This window comes from Chelonoidis abingdonii, chromosome 8, assembly GCF_003597395.2.
Source record: "Chelonoidis abingdonii isolate Lonesome George chromosome 8, CheloAbing_2.0, whole genome shotgun sequence".
In the NCBI taxonomy this organism is placed as follows: Eukaryota; Metazoa; Chordata; order Testudines; family Testudinidae; genus Chelonoidis; species Chelonoidis abingdonii.
In genome coordinates this window covers 59,777,296-59,793,558 of record NC_133776.1, presented here as the reverse complement: position 1 = coordinate 59,793,558, position 16,263 = coordinate 59,777,296, and positions in this window count along the sequence as shown.

The following is a 16,263-nucleotide window of genomic DNA, read 5'->3' as shown; positions in this document are numbered from 1 at the left end:
AAAAATATAATACACAGTCCTAAACACTTGGGTAATAGTTTCTGCATGGCTGGAATTACTCATATGTACTGAGGTTTCTAACTTACCGTCCTGTCTTTTATCATAATTTCTTCTGCTGCAAGGTGTGTTGTGCTACTGGATTTTTTTCAAAGCTGTTTCTGTCTAAAACTCCTAGCATTTCAGAAGATGTTGTGTGTGTTAATCCATTTAGCCAAAAGTAATCCCTGAGGGAGCAGAGGCAGAGATTGGGCGCAGCAAGACCCCATGCAACAGGTCCAATACCACTCAAATTTGGCGCAGCTACTCCTCTGTCATGCCAGCAGGGATGGGGATCCACCATTATACTGCCAGCTCTGGTTACTGCCTCCCCATTGGCAGAGGTGCACCCCAACCCATCCAGGGGTGGCTCCAGGCACCAGCACGCCAAGCGTGTGCCTGGGGCAGCAAGCCACGGGGGGGGAGGGTGCTCTTCCGGTCGCCGCGAGGGCAGCAGGCAGGTTGCCTTTGGTGGCATGCCTGTGGAGGGTCCACTGGTCCTGCGGCTTCAGCGGTCCTTCAGCAGGCTGCCGCCGAATTCGCAGGACCAGGGACCTCCTGCAGGCAAGCCGCCGAAGGCAGCCTGCCTGCCGTGCTTGGGGTGGCAAAATGCCTAGAGCCACCTCTGGACCCACCCCACCGTAAGTAACGGAGAGGTGGTGGGGCCAATGAGTGGTGTTGTGACCTTGTGCGTGGGCTCCTGTGTTGTTCCTCATCAACACAGACTCTGGTTCCATCCCAAGTTGCCCAGCTCTGGTTACTCCCTCCCTATTGGTGGAGGAGTGCCACTGCTGGGGGGCCTCGCCAGAACCTGGAGTACTCCCAGCCCCCTGTCAGACAGTGGGGAGATAGCACTTGGGGCTGGGTGTCATGGAATGTGTTGATGGGGAAGCAGAACTGACTCACTGAGTGGAGCAGAACAAGGCAGCATCCATCCAGCTCAAACATAAAAAAAAAAAACCCAGTCTGGGTCTGCAATCCCCTGTGAAGGCCCTCACTTTAATCACTGCCCATGTCTGGGTGAGAATCGGTAACTCTGACAGGTGTGAACCCAGAGCTGGTAGCTCTGTGAGATGTGAACCCAGAGCTGGTAGCTCTGAGATGCATGAACCAAGAGCCGGTAGCTCTGAAGGGTATGAACCCAGAACCCAAAGCCGATAGCTTGGAGAGGGGTGAACTGAGAGCTCTCAGAGGTGTGAGCTCTGAGGGGTGTGAACAGCCCTAGCCTTTCAAATCGATATTAAAGACACTCAGACATGGTGATGGGACCGCAAACAGCAGCCCGAGAGAGGACTGTGTGTGTGGCTGGGCCTGGAGCAGCACCCCAGCTGCTGGGCTAAGTAATAGGAGCCTGCCTCTCTGTGAGGGGCAGATGACCTGTCTGATGTTCCTAGGGAGAGAATAGAGCTCTGGTGGGAGGGAGGAAGGCCACTGCCCCTGCAGATGAGGGGCAGGGCAATGGCATAGGGTGGCACAGTGAAGCCACGGGACTCCCCGCGTCATGGTGCAGCGAGGGTCCTGAATTGCCTTAGCCTAGTCCTGAGCCCAAGTGGCAGCAGAGCTGCTGCCATGTTACAGCAGGACCAGTATCGATGCTCCTTTTCGACATCTCAGACCCTGAATCAGCAGTCACATGTGATGATCCCATTCAAACTTGCATATATGATGCCTTCTGTAATACACACAGAATCCCTCCAGCACAGACACAGAGCTCTGGGGCAGTTGGATCAGCCTCCTCAGACAGACCCCTGGCCTACGGGCAAATTCGCTGCACACTGACATGCTAAGTCCTGGAAACACACGGCTACTGAGACTGAATATAAAGAAGCCTCCCCCACATCCTCACCACCCCATCTGAATAAAACCACAGGAGCCTTGGCAGTTGCTCTCTGTCTCTCAGTGCCAGGCATGACTATTATTAATCACCGGTACAAGGCATGCCTCATTTTACTGTTGTCGTTAATCTTATAGCTGCTGGAAAATTCTGTGCAACATGCTTCTAACTGAGCACAGCATGGATATAGCTCAAGAAAGTGAGAAACCCTGTATGTCTCCTCGGAAACTTTGGTTGTTCAAAGGTTACACTGAAATGTCATCAGCCTTTTGTCTTTTTTCCATTGTTAATGCTTCTGTTGAATAAAGCACACACACCATTAGCTATCTTATCTATATACTGAGCATAGGACTCGGGTAATTCCCCAGCTTTTGTGATTAATCCTTCCAAATTCCCACCAGCGAGAAATCCATGCATGTGCCAGCTTCCCAAATGAGACACATTAGTTGTTAAAGCCCAGAACTGAGTGTCAAGGTATGTGGGGTCTATACCCAGTTCTGCTACTGAAACACTGTAAGAGTCTAAGCAGGTCATGTAAATGATCTGTGCCTCAGTTTCCCTAGCTGCAAAATGGGGATAATAAAATGGATTTAGCTCACAGGTAACAGGCTATGGGGATTAATTCTTTAATGACTGTAAATTGCGTTGAAATCCTCAGACCAGGACCAATGAGATGGGGGGAAAGCCAGTACAAATTACTGGGCTTGGTGGTCCGGAAAGGGGCCCAGGACCTGGCTTCGTCAGCCCTGTTTAGCCAGTCCTCCCTTGCTGGGGGGCCCGAAAAAAATTTTTCACTGGGGTCCTAACCTGCTCTCGGCAGCCCTGCCTCAGACAGAAGGTGCTAGAGAAATAGATCACATTAGCAAATTCGGTATCTCACCTAGCTCTCTTTGCAATAGCTGCTCACGTACAGGGAGAAAGGGAGAGTGCCTCTTTCTTGCTCTGCTCCTCTCTCTCCGTCCCCATCTTTCTAATATTTTTTTTTCTAACATTCAGCTGGGCACTTAAGTAACCTGCCAAACGGCAATGATAAACATGGACTCAAGAGTGCAACACAGAGTCAGTGGAGCTGGTGGAAAATTTCTGCATTCTACTTTGTGAATAAAAAAATATTGTCAATATTTCAAATTTTAATTTAAAAAACCCACAGGGAAAAAAATTCAGAAACACTGGGAAATGTCTTTACTCTCATTTTTCACACACCTCTATTAACTACCAAATCTGTGTGTTAATATCTTTTTTTTTTTTTTTTTTTTTTTTGCTTATAGACCAGTCGTTCTGTATCCTGCCAAGAGTCGACTTTTTTGTTTTAGTTTTGCTTGTTTGCAATCAGCTATTCTTGCTGCACCTGAATTCAGTTTTAATTCTTAATCTGGGTTGATATCAAGGGTTAGGCATGGTTAGGCAGGGCAGAGACCTGATTGGCCTGATGCTTTAAGTCTGAATTTTAGATAAATACTTTTACCTTGACTTCTAAAGTTGTTGAGTTGGGTCCTGTATTGGTCATATGTTTAGCTGTCATATACCCTAATGGGCAATGGAAATTTCCCCATCAGACTCTAAGCTTGCAGCATAAAGTATGACTATCCTTGATGGCTGGTCTCTGTTACGCCATTCATTTTTCTTTCAATTAGCCTGTCTTCCTCTTCCAGTGAAGATAAGTGTCTGGAGACAGCAGCCACCATACCTATTTTTTTTCTTTCTACTTTAGGACTGAAAATACATCTGGTGACAGATTGGGAGATTTAATCCACTGAGTAACAGTTGCAAACACACCCAAGTGATTTAGAAGCCTGATGTCTTGCCTACTCTAGAAGGTTTTCTCACTTTAATGAGTTATATAGTTAAAGTGGTACAGTCCCCTGGTGTGGATGCCGCTGCACTGGTGAAAAGGTGCTTTACACTGGTAGAGCTACTCCCATCAAGGCAGGGGAATGAGCTGTGCCAAGATAAGGCACCCACACTACAGCTTTTATCAATATAACTATTTCATTAGAAAAATGATACCTTAACTGACACAGGAAGGATGCTCCAGTGATTAGCTATTCTGGGCTGGGTTCAATTCCCAGCTCCACCACACACATCCTGTGTGACCATGTTCAAATCACTTAGCCTCTCTGTGCCTCAGCTGCCCATCTGTACAATGGGAATGAGAGCCCTGCCCCACCTCACCATGGTTGTGAGGCTGTTAGAGATTGTGAGGCACACCGATACTACCCTGATGGGGCAATATGTAAGAACCTCAGATCGGTAGTTCTACTGGCAGAATGTTGATGTGCCTAAGTCCCATTGACTCTCATCTCACAGATAAATGATTGTGCAATTGTCAAACATGAAGACCCAGATTCTGATCAACCTGACACCAGAAATGCATTGGCTTCAGCATTTCTCCTTGTTTTCACTGGTACAAGTGAGACCAGAATCAGGTACATCTCACACACATCCACCACTTGAAAGAAACCCACAGGTCCGATCATCCATTTGATAACCCAGCCAGTCACATTCCACCCTGCTGCAGTTTTATAGGTAACCTCAGAAAGTGCCTGTGCACACTGGCAGGAGTCTGGCACATTGCTAACAGCACCCAGTGTTGTATCTGGTAGTTCCCCTGGAACCAACCAATCTGAAATTGGAAGATGAAGGGGCAGGACTGGAAATCTGGGTGTAGGGACAAGGCTGCCTGAGTAGCTGTCAGGAGCTCCAGTGGGCATGTAGTATATAAAGGCAACTACCAGCTCTCTGCTGAAGAGAAGCCAGAGAATTGTGGTGTGTGGTGCACACTCCATGCTATAACTATAGCCACTTGGGATGGACTCCATCTCCAGGACCTGCTGAGCATTCTAAAACTTCACACTCATATCGAACCCTTCCTTGGGGGATCTCAGAATGCTGCCCTCAGGATTAATCAAGCCTCAGAATAAGCCTGTGAACTGGGTATATAGGGAGGCACAGAGAGGTTACATCTCTTGCCTAGGCTCACACAGCAAGTCAGTAGCTGAGCCAGACACTGAACTCATGAGTCCTGATTTGCAATCGCTTGCTGTCCAGCTATGTAGCCCACACTCTCTGCCTTACACTGAGGCCTTAGCCACACTGGCGCTTTACAGCGCTGCAACTTCCTCGCTCAGGGGTGTGAACCCCCCCTCCCCCCAGGGGTCTGCAAGATACAGCCCTGTAAAGTGCCAGTGTAAACAGTGCCGCAGTGCTGGGAGCGCGGCTCCCAGTGCTGCAAGCTAAACCCCATCAGGATATGGAGTACGTGCTGCGACCACACTCGCACTTCAAAGCGCTGCCATGGCAGCGCTTTGAAGTTTCAAGTGTACCCATGACGCTTTAATGAGAATAGTTTAGATTCAGCTAGCACTCCTCAGGGCAAAGCACTTTACAAATCATATCCTCACAGCACCGCTCTATACAGCCAGCCTCTGGGTGCTCTGGGAGATCCAGCCAAGGCACAGCCTGCAGCAGAACACAATCAACAGAGAAAATTCCAAGTAGAATACTCAAGTATCTCTTACAAATCTTGCCCAGGGATCCTCAGTGAACAGGCTTGTTTTTTAAAGTCTCTTCTAAAAGACCTCCCCATGGTAAATTACGTCCAACAACCTGCCTGAGAAGAATGATAGGCTAAGCTGGGGTGACCTGAGCCTTGGATGCAAAAGCACCCCCAGAAATCAAGCCTGGAGCAGAGCTGAGCCTGCCTGGATTTCAGTCTCTTTTTCCAGAGCACCTAGACGTTTCAGACCTGATGCTTGCTCCACTAAGACATCCTTGTGACATTATTGACATGAATTGTGACCATATAGATCATTGTTACAACCAAGGCCCTATAGTTGCACCAAATCTTGTACAAAGGAGGTCAAGTCGGGTGTCTATGGAAAGGTTGTAATTTGCTAGTTGTGATTATGCTGTCTGTATGTGTGTATCATTTTTGTATTTAAAGTTATGAATATTGGCTATGTACTTGTATCTCAATGTGTTTAATTCTAAGTAGCATCAGTGAAGCATCTGGTCAGTTTCTTGAGAAAGGACTATTCTGAGTAATTGCCCAGTCAAGAAACACTTAACTGACAATGGACTTTGGGAGACACTAATCCACATCTGAGCTTTCCTGGGAATGTTCAAACTAACATGTAAATAATGGCATTGGCCTCCAAAAAGCTGAATCGTTCATGGACATGTGACTTGCCCAGGAGCCTACAAACTCCATCTTGTTGCTGTGATTTTGCACAGAAGAACAAAGGGGTTTCCACCCACAAGTGAGAGAATATAAAAGGCCCTGGAAGCCCCTCCATTTTGTCTTCAGCTGGCTCAAGAGATGGCCTCTCCACCCCAAAGCGATGCCTGATAGAAACTGGAACAAAGGACTGTAACTACGGGGGGGGGGGGGGGGCGGAGGAGGGGAGAGCGATTGCTGGACCCAGGCCATAAGCCACCACTTTTCCTGAAAGGATTGGCCACACTAGGAAAGAGTCTAGTCTGTGAAAGAAGCTATTGGGACATCTCTGAGGGTGAGATTATCTGTATTCAGTTTCCTACTGTATTAGGCTTAGACTTGCGTGTTTTGTTTTATTTTGCTTGTGACCTACTTTGTTCTTATGTTATTACTTGGAACACTTAAATCCTATTTTTATATATAATAAAATCACTTTTGTTATTAATTAACCCAGAGCAAGTAATTAATACCTGGGGAGCAAACAGCAGTGCAGTCTCTCTTATCAATGTTATAGAGGGTGGACAACTTATGAGTTTACCTGTATAAGCTCTATACAGAGTAAAACTGATTCATTTGGGGTTAGACTCCCAGAAAGACGCATACTGGGTGCTGGGAAGTCGCTGTTAATGAGAAGCCCCTGGGCTAATGAATCTTAGTTTCATAGAATCATAGAATATAGGGTGGAAGGGACCTCAGGAGGTCATTAGTCCAACCTGCTCAAGCAAGACCAATCCCCAATAAATCATCCAACCAGGCTTTGTCAAGCCTCACCTTAAAAACCTCTGAGGAAGGAGGTTCCACCACCTCCCTAGGTAACCCATTCCAGGGCTTCACCATCTGAGTGAAAGAGTTTTTCATAATATCCAAACCTAACCTCCCCCACTGCAAATGAGACCATTACTCCTTGTTCTGTCATCTGGTACCACTGAGAACAGCCAAGCTCCACCTCTTTGGAACCCCCTTCCAGTAGTTGAAAGCAGCTATCAAACCCCCCTCAATTCTTCCTATTCTGCAGACTAAACAATCTCAATTCCTCAGCCTCTCCTCATAAGTCATGTGTTCCAGCCCCTAAGTAATTTTGTTACCCTTTGCTGGACTCTTTCCAATTTTTCCACATCCTCTTGTAGTGTGGGGCCAAACTGGACAAGTACTCCAGATGAGGCCTCACCAATGTCAATTAGAGGGGAACGATCAACATCGCTCGATCGCTGGCAAGCCTTACTTATACAGGCCCAAAATGCCGTTAGTCTTACTTGGCAAAAAAGGGCACACTGTCGACTTATACAGCTCTTCATCCACTGCAACACTTAGGTCCTTTTCTGCAAGAACTGCTTCCTAGCCATTCAGTCCCTAGTCTGTAACAGTGAATGGGATCTCCGTCCTAATGCAGGACTCTACAATTGTGCTTGCTGAACCTCATCAGGTTTCTTTTGGCCCAGTCCTCTAATTTGTCTAGGTCCCTCTGTATCCTATCCCTATCCTCCAGCGTATCTACCACTCCTCCAAGTTTAGTGTAATCTGCAAACTTGCTGAAAGTGCAGTCCACACCATCCTCCAGTTCATTAATGAAGATATTGAACAAAACCGTGAACAAAACAGTGAACTGCAGAGAGGTGTGGCCCAACCTCTAGGTTTGTGCTGAAGCTGACCAGAGTGTCAAACTCAGCAAGCCAGGATAGGGGGAAGCCTTCTCTGGCAGGAGGGTTTGTTCTCAGTGGTATCCCAGCATATCTAGTGAAAGTCTTGAGGGAGTTTCTGTGACCAAACCCATCACAATCCCCTCTGATGACTGAACAAAAACCAATAATATTTTACAAATAGCTTTTTAATCACTGTCTCATCCAGCACAAGACATATAGCTGGCTTCAGCCCAGGCTGATTTCTAGAGCAGCATGATTAATTCCTAGCAAACTATTTTTAAGAGGATTTGAGCCTCTCTGATTTCAGTGGGACTAGTGTAAATAACAGTGAGCTCGGTAGAGTTATTCCAAATTTACATGGGTGTAACCACGACCAGAACCTGGCTTCTTTCCTGCTCATCGACTGTCTGTGGGCAGCTCATGATTTTCATCAAATTCATTGGTTCTTCCCAGGTTTGTAATGGGCATTTTTGGTGAGTTTAATCATCTCTGAGCAGTTCAAAAAGGTCTTTCCACCATCAGAATGACACTCACAACACTGACACTGCCTTGCATCCTCTCAGTCCATACCCACACCAAGAGAAAAATAATAAAATCTAAAAAACAAGCAGAGGTTTTACCCTAAAGGTAGAAGTACCAGAGACTGCATGAAGTCCACTAGGGACTGCACTATTGCTACTGATTTTACAGGGAAGGTGCCCAGATACTGTGGTGAAGGGCAGCAGTCTAAAACCCTTAGATAGGATGGAGAGATTAGATAGGAGTTTGCTGTGAGATTTCAATAGTTGATAGTTGGAGGGAAAAACCTACAACCTCAGTTTGTTAAGATGTGATCAACTGCCACCTTGAGCACGCTAGTTAGAGGTCCTACTCCTTCCTCCTAAACACTATCGCTGCACCTGTCTGTCATACGCTTCTAGGGGAAAGCTTTCTTTTCAGTTTGGAAAGGATATAGTACATTGGGTGTCCTATTAAAAACAAACAAGAAGCAAAATAAGTGTGAGCTGGAGGTGACTGGGCAAATAAGCACATGATATTGTTTCTGTTTCCTGTCTGGCTACATGTTCAGTGCACATTAAAATCCAGTTTCCATTAATACTACAACATGCAGCTTCAACATTTGCTGTCTGTGAACAATCATGCCAGTAACACTTGACAGCACGATTGCTGGCAGAGTCAACACAAATGGGGTATGTACACAGCCAAAGCAAACTCACTTGACACATGTGAGCAAACACTGCCCAGTTTTTCCAGAAGAACTCTGCATCCTAAATCAGGAACAGGTTTTCAGCAGAGCTCAGCATGTCAGGTGGCTGTTGGGTGTGGAGCTCTTCAGAAAATCATGCTCTCCTGGATGGTGACTTTGTGATGTGGAGAAATACTGATTGTAACAAGGACTATATTTTTGTTCTGTATTTGTGCAGTGCCTAGCATAATGGGGCCCTGATATCGGCCTGGGTTCCTCCAGACTCTCCAGCAATACAAAAAAATAAATAATAATAGACACTAGATCAGCTAGCCTCAAACGCCCTTTCTGTTTGAGAGAGTAAGGCCACGTCTAGACTACGCGCCGTATTGGCGCCTTAAAATCGATTGCTCGGGGATCGATATATCGCGTCTAATCTAGCGGGATATATCGATCCCTGAGCACGCTTATATCGATTCCGGAACTCCACCATCCCAACGGAGTTCCGGAATCGACATGGCGAGCCACGGACATCGATCCCGCGCAGTGAGGACGGGTGAGTAAATCGATTTTAGATATTCGACTTCAGCTACGTTATTCACGTAGCTGAAATTGCGTATCTAAAATCGATTTTACCCCGTAGTGTAGACCAGCCCTTAGAGCAGGCACATTCTGTGCGCTCCCAAGCACTTAGTGTGTGTGTTTTAAACTAGCCTCTTTCGGTTCATACAGAAATTCTGGAAAGGACAGGAAAGAAACCTTGTTAAATTGCCATCTCATAACTGCAGCTAATAAACCACAACCTGGGGCCTCTCAGAAGATGCCTCCACCAGCTTTTCATTGTGATTTGTAGACTAGTTCAGGGCTGGGCATTTCCAGATATGAAGAAATCCTGCTGGGCAAAGGAGATAGAGGCATTTTGTCTCATCACAGCAAAACTGAGAAGTCCCATCCCCCCAAGAAAGATGTTTCTAGGGACACAAAATTGGCTTCCTGCCTGTTAGAAGAAGCTAAAGGATGATATAACACAGCTCCATAGAGATCACATAGGGCCAGATTCCTTCCTGGTGTGGATCCACTAACTTTTATAGAGTAGCACCCAGGGTGAATTTGGCTTGTAGATTCTAATAAGGCTTTTGCTGGATCATTATATCTTAATGTTTAAATCCTGCTCTTTGTTTTGCTGTAACACATTTTTAGGTGCCACTGTATGCACTTGACTTCTGTACAGATTGACTCAAAATGATGAGCTAAAAGGAAAGTGTTTCTCTCCTGCCAAGCTCTCTCTGTTTTTCTTCTTACCTCATTTTAAGTTCTATGCCCTGGCAATCTCACTCTGGCAGCGTGGATTGGGGAAATTTAATTAAATGGGGAAAATATAATGAGCTGGAACAGGGGACCGGCTTCAGGCAGTGTAGGCTAGTGAATAGGGGACTGCCAGGAGAACTGGGTTTCATTCCTGACTTGGTCTCTGACCTGTTATATGGCCTTGAATGAGTCTGGCCTGTGTCTCCCTTATTATCCCATGTTGATCTTATCTATTTAGAGTGCAGGCTGCTTGGGTCATGAACTGTCTGCTATCGTAACAAGAGAAAGCCTAGCGCATGAGGCCTGCCTGAACCACAGTCAGCAAAGCCAGGCCATGCTAGAAGCCAAAGTCAGGCCCTGTCACAGAGCAGTCATTTGCTCACAAGTTCACATGAACATGGCAAAGAACTGTTAAGCATTGCTAAAACAAGCACTCCTAAGAGGTGCTGCTGGGCACTGGGTATTCATGTAAACACATTCCAGAGTGCTAGCACAGGCAACCCTCAACTTAGAGTTCTCAAGTAATAGCATAAACACAATCCTGGGCGATGGTACAGGAACACACTGATCCTGAGCCAGACAAGGATGGGAGGACAGGATAATGACGGGGATGTTTTGTTCGAACCAGCACGTTCAAGATTTAGGGTGGGTAACTAACCACATCAGGACTGTGATATGTAACTTGTTTATATCATTGTATAAAAAAGAAATCACAGGCGGAGCATGTTTTTCCAGCTGAGGGAGCAGCAGAAAGTCCTGCTGCTGACTGAGCTGGTCCATTGATCGTGGGCACAAGTGTAAGTGCACCTGTAGCACTTATGGGGCACCAGGACTGCGCCTCAATGTCAATAAATCTGGCTGAGCACCTTCACCAATGAACCAAGTCTGTAGTCTTTCTGGGTAGTACTATTGATGTTTGCAAAGCAGGCTGTCTGTAGGGCTGGGAAAGCACACGGCGAGAGCACACACGCACGTCAACTGACAACATTTGCTACTATGTGTTTACACAGCACCTAGCACAACCAGGCTTCCACTCACTAGCGTCTCTAGGCTCTGCTATAATAATAATTGTTAACATTACTTGGGGCTGGATTTCCTTAGGTCTACGGCACACAGAGCCCTGATTGTGTTAATTGGAGAAATGCCCTTTTTCTGCTTTATGTCTGCATTTAGACATTTGCCATGTCTTTATCTTAAGGTTATTATTACCTGTTATTGGTATTATTGTAGTACCCAGGAGCCACAGTGATGGACCAGGACCCTGTTGTGCTAGGTGCTGTACAAATACTGTATGAAAAGACAGCCTTTGCCACCAAATAACTGACAATCTAAACATAAGACAAGAGACAACAGATGGATGCAGACACCCTACCAGGGGCCTGGAAGGAAACAATGACAATATTGGTCAGCATGCAGAGCAATGGTCTCAGCAAAACAGAACTTCAGTGATCTGGGCCAAAGACCTCTCCCACTCTGAGACAAGGCTCATTGACTACTACTGCACTCTTCCGCATGACAGAGTTGTCTTTCACCAGGGTAAAGCCTATGTGAGCTTTCTCAGGGTCTAGCTCAAAGGTATGGAGCTTGCTCTGAGGGGAATCTGACAACCATCACAGACATTGCCAGGTTCTGTTCCACCTGCAAAGAGCATGTCTCCAGTCAGCCTCACTTATAAAAGCACAGGAGCACATCAGGCATAATTCAACATTTCAAAAGTCCTCACATGGCTTTTTGCCAGGGGGAGAGAGAGAGAGAGAGAGAATCACAAGACAGCTACTAAGCACCCCTTTAATGTATCTCAGCAAGATGTTCCGATACCACAGTGATTGATGAGATAAGAACCTGAATAAAGTTTCTCTGTTTTGAAAATTGCTGTGTAATGACTTCACAGTCCATTATGCATCCGTTGATGTTATCTGGTTAAGGTCAGATATACATATATTTAATTATGTAGCTTTTTAGTATAATTTAAATAAAAATACTCACAAGCTTCTGTACAAATAAATCTCCCCTCCACCTGCCCCGCTTCACACCATTCTATGGTCTTGCACAATTAAAGATGTTCAGAGTTTTCCAGTACCTTTGTCTGACAAGTTTTCGATCAAGATGGGCTGTTTTTCTAAAAGCTCTGCCCCAGGAATTACCATGGGACAGGTCTCTGGCCTGTTTCATACAGGAGGTCAGACTCGATGATCCCAGTGGGCCCTTCTGGCCTTGGACTTGCTGAATCTGTGAAGCATCCAACATTGGCGACTGTTGAAAAAAGTATCAGAGGGGTAGCCGTGTTAGTCTGGATCTGTAAAAGCAGCAGAGAATCCTGTGGCACCTTATAGACTAACAGACGTTTTGGAGCGTGAGCTTTCGTGGGTGAATACCCACTTCGTCAGACGCAGGTAGTGGAAATTTCCAGGGGCAGGTATATATATATTGGCTGAGCAAGAGCAGAGATAGAGGTATAGTTCAGTCAGGGAGGGTGAGGCCCTGTTCTAGCAGTAGAGGTGTGAAAAACAAGGAGGAGAAACTGGTTCTGTAATTGGCAAGCCATTCACAGTCTTTGTTGAGTCCAGAGCTGATAGTGTCAAATTTGCAAATGAACTGAAGCTCAGCAGTTTCTCTTGAAGTCTGGTCCTGAAGTTTTTTTGCTGCAGGATAGCCACATTAAGGTCTGCTATTGTGTGGCCAGGGAGGTTGAAGTGCTCTCCTACAGGTTTTTGTATATTGCCATTCCTGATATCTGATTTGTGTCCAATTTTCCTTTTCCGTAGTGATTGTCCAGTTTGGCGGATGTACATAGCAGAGGGGCATTGCTGGCATATGATGGCGATATTACATTTGGTGGACGTGCAGGTGAATGAACCAGTGATGGTAATGGCTGATCTGGTTAGGTCCTACGATGGTGTCGCTGGTGTAGATATGTGGGCAGAGTTGACATCGAGGTTTGTTGCATGGATTGGTTCCTGAGCTAGAGTTACTATGTACGGTGTGCAGTTGCTGGTGAGAATACGTTCAGGTGGCAGGTTGTCTGCTGGGCAAGGATTGGCCTGCCACCCAAGATCCGTGAAAGTGTGGGATCATTGTCCAGGATGGGTTTGTACATCCCTGACGATGCGTTTGGAGGGGTTTTAGCTGGGGCTGTAAGTGATGGCCAGTGAGTCCTGTTGGTTCTTCTTGGTTTGTCTTGCAGTAGGAGGCTTCTGGTACACGTCTGGCTCTGTTGATCTGTTTCCTAATTCCTCGTGCGGTATTGTAGTTTTGAGAAATGCTTGGTGGAGATTTTGTAGGTGTTGGTCTCTGTCTGAGGGGTTAGAGCAAGATGCGGTTGTACCTCAGTGCTTGGCTGTAGACAATGGATCGTGTGATGTGCCCCAGGATGGAAGCGGAAGCATGAAGGTAGGCGTAGCGGTCGGTAGGATTTTTGATATAGGAGTGGTGTTAATGTGACCATCACACATTATGACCGTGGTGTCTAGAAAGGTGATCTCCTGTGTAGATTGGTCCAGGCTGAGGTTGATGGTGGGTGTGGAAGTTGTTGAAATCGTGGTGGAATTTTTCTAGAGTCTCCTCCCATGGGGTCCAGATGATGAAGATGTCATCAATGTAGCGTAGGTGAGAAGGGGCGTGAGTAGACGAGAGCTGAGGAAGCGTTGCGTTTCCAGGTCAGCCCATAAAAATATTGGCGTATTGTGGGGGCCATGCGGGTGCCCATCAGCAGTGCCACTGATCTGAGAGGTATATATTGTCATCAAACTTGAAATAGTTGTGTGTGAGTAATAAGGCACAGAGCTCAGCAGCCAGTTGTGGCTGTGGCATCATCAGGGATACTGTTCCTAACAGCTTGTATGCCATCTGTGTGTGGGATGTTTGTGTAGAGAGCCTCTAACATCCATGGGCTAGATGGTGTTTTCTGGGAGGTGACCAATGCGTTGTAGTTTCCTCAGGAATATCAGTGTGTCACGGAGTATAGCTGGGAGTGCTGGTGCATAGGGCTGAGTAGAGAGTCCACATATCCAGACAGTCCCTCAGTGAGAGTGCCAATGCCCGAGATATGGGGCGTCCAGGATTTCCGGTTTGTGGATCTTGGGTAGTAGATAGAATAACCCCTCGGGGCTCTAAGGGTATGCTGATTTGTCTGGTGTTAGTGTAGGGAGTGTCCTGAGTAAGATGGTCCAGTTTCTTAGTGTATTCCTCAGTGGGATCTGAGGGAAGTGGCCTGTAGAATTTGGTATTGGAGAGTTGTCTGGCGGCCTCCTTCTGGTAGTCACCTGTTCAGATGACAACCAGCACTCCTTTGTCAGCCTCTTTGATGATAATGTCAGGGTGGTTCTGGAGGCTGTGGATGGCATTGCGTTCTGCACGACTTAGGTTATGAGGCAAGCGGTGTTGTTTTCCACGATTTCTGCTGTGCACGTCGGCGGAAAGCATTCAATGTAATAGGTCCAGACTGTCATTTCGGCCCTCAGGAGGAGTTCCACGTGAGTTCTTCTTCTTGTGCTGTTGGTGGTGGTACCTGTGTTCGGTGCACTATGGGACAACACTGAACAGTGCACCGATACACAGGTACCCGCACCACCAACAGCACAAGAAGAAGAACTCCACGTGGACTCCTCCTGAGGGCCGAAATGACAGTCTGGACCTATACATTGAATGCTTCCGCCGACGTGCACAGCAGAAATCGTGGAAAAACAACACCGCTTGCCTCAATAACCTAAGTCGTGCAGAACGCAATGCCATCCACAGCCCAGAACCATCCTGACATTATCATCAAAGAGGCTGACAAAGAGGTGCTGTTGTCATCACTGAACAGGTCTGACTACCAGAAGGAGGCCGCCAGAAACCTCTCCATACCAAATTCTACAGGCCAGCTTCCCTCAGATCCCACTGAGGAATACACTACAGAAACTGGACCATCTACTCAGGACACTCCCTACACTAACACAAGACAAATCAGCATACCCTTGAGCCCGACCAGGGTTATTCTATCTACTACCAATGATCCACAACCGGAAATCCTGGACGCCCCATCATCTCGGGCATTGGCACTCTCACTGAGGGACGTCTGGGATATGTGGACTCTCTACTCAGACCCTATGCCACCAGCACTCCCAGCTATCTCCGTGACACCACTGATTTCCTGAGGAAACTACAACGCATTGGTCACGCTCCCAGAAAACACCATCCTAGCCACCATGGATGTAGAGGCTCTCTACACAAACATCCACACACAGAATGGAATCAAGCGGTTAGGAAACAGTATCACCTGGATGATGCCACAGCACAACTGGCTGCTGAGCTCTGTGCCTTATACTCACACACAACTATTTCAAGTTTGATGACAATATATACCTCAATCAGTGGCACTGCTATGGCACCCGCATGGCCCCACAATACGCCAATATTTTATGGCTGACTGGAACAACGCTTCCTCAGCTCTCGTCTACTCACGCCCTTCTCTACCTACGCTACATATTGATGACATCTTCATCAATCTGGACCATGGGAAGGAGACTCTAGAAAAATCCACCACGTTCAACAACTTCCACCCACCATCAACCTCAGCCTGGACCAATCTACACAGGAGATCCACTTTCTAGACACCACACGGTGCAATAAGTGATGGTCACATTAAACCACTCTATGTCAAACAACCTAACCGGACCGCTACGCCTACCTTCATGCTTCCAGCTTCCATCCTGGCACATCACACGATCCATGTCTACAGCCAAGCACTGAGAGGTACAACCGCATCTGCTCTAACCCCTCAGACAGAGACGCAACACCTACAACTCCACCAAAGCATTCTCAAACTACAATACCCGCACGAGGACATTAGGAAACATGATCAACAGAGCCAGACGTGTCACCCAGAAGCCTCCTACTGCAGAACAACCCAAGAAGGAAGAACCACAGGACAATCCACTGGCCAATCAACTTACGAGCCCTCAACGCTACCCCTCCAATCGCAATCTCAGGGATGTACACCCATCCGGATCAATGATCCCACACTTTCACGAGATCTTGTGGTGGGCAGGACCAATCTTGCCCA